Below are 1054 nucleotides of genomic sequence, written 5' to 3'. Positions count from 1 at the left end.
TCCCCGCGCCCTCCCCTGCCCGCGGTCACTCTCCCTTGGGTGCTTTGCTTAAATCCCCTGTGCTCGCTCAGCCTGCCGTGGTGCAGTGTTTGTCTGTCTCTTCTTTAGAGTGCAATGTCGGCGAGAGCAGGGAACTGTTTTATTCTTTGCTTTTGACTCAGCACCCAGAATCTGGTGCACATGGAGTGTTTAAGTGACTACATGTTTGTAAATACGCGACTGCGTGAATGCGTGCCTAGTAGAGTGACTTCTGTTTGGGTGACCTGTCATACTTATAGTAGTTGGATGTGAGTCAACCCAAGAATTTTAACTGATTCTTCTAGTGATGATATCCGTGTACACATTCAGTGAGGACCCTCCATCGATGTATCTATCTATCTATCTATCTATCTATCTATCTATCTATCTATCTATCTATCTATCTCTATCATCTATCTATCTATCTATCCATCCATCCATCATCCATCCATCCATCCATCCATCCATCCATCCATCCATCCATCTGTATCTATCTATCTATCTATGTATCTATCTATCTATCTATCTATCTATCATTTATTGATCTACATAAATTAGGTTCTAGATAGGAAGCACCAACCCGAGCTGGGTGACCCTGTCATTCGGGGATAGAATCAGATAGGAGGTGACACCCGGGGTGGCTTCTAGAGGGACATGGATGTCATTCTCAGTATCGGTTACTATGATTGGTTAATAACAAAGCAACAATGATAAAATATAATACGGAATTCGTCTGCGGCCACGCCACCCTGAACGAGCCGAATCCCGTCAGATCTCGGAAGCTCAGCAGGGTCGGGCCTGGTTAGTACTTGGATGGGAGACCCCCTAGGAAGACCAGGTGCTGTGGGCATGAACAGAAATAAATGAAAAATAAATATACGGTTCAATTAGTGTGTTAGCAATTCCCTTAACTGTATTGGTATGAAGCTATACTTTTTTTTAAAAAAATCACAATATGAAAAGGAAAAAATAGATGTTGTTTCTACATGATTTTCCTCAAAGGCTTATTGTCCACGATACTGAAATTTAGCTTTTA

At 42.4% G+C, this 1054-nt stretch overlaps 1 pseudogene; it reads left to right on the top strand.

The window, feature by feature from the left end:
- Positions 1-749: 749 nt before the first annotated feature.
- On the top strand, positions 750-868 carry LOC111734376 (annotated as a pseudogene).
- Positions 869-1054: the final 186 nt, after the last annotated feature.

Source organism: Pteropus vampyrus, unplaced genomic scaffold, assembly GCF_000151845.1.
Source record: "Pteropus vampyrus isolate Shadow unplaced genomic scaffold, Pvam_2.0 Scaffold1031, whole genome shotgun sequence".
In the NCBI taxonomy this organism is placed as follows: domain Eukaryota; kingdom Metazoa; phylum Chordata; class Mammalia; order Chiroptera; family Pteropodidae; genus Pteropus; species Pteropus vampyrus.
Note: the sequence above shows the minus strand (reverse complement) of the source record. Positions and strands in the feature narration are given on the sequence as shown.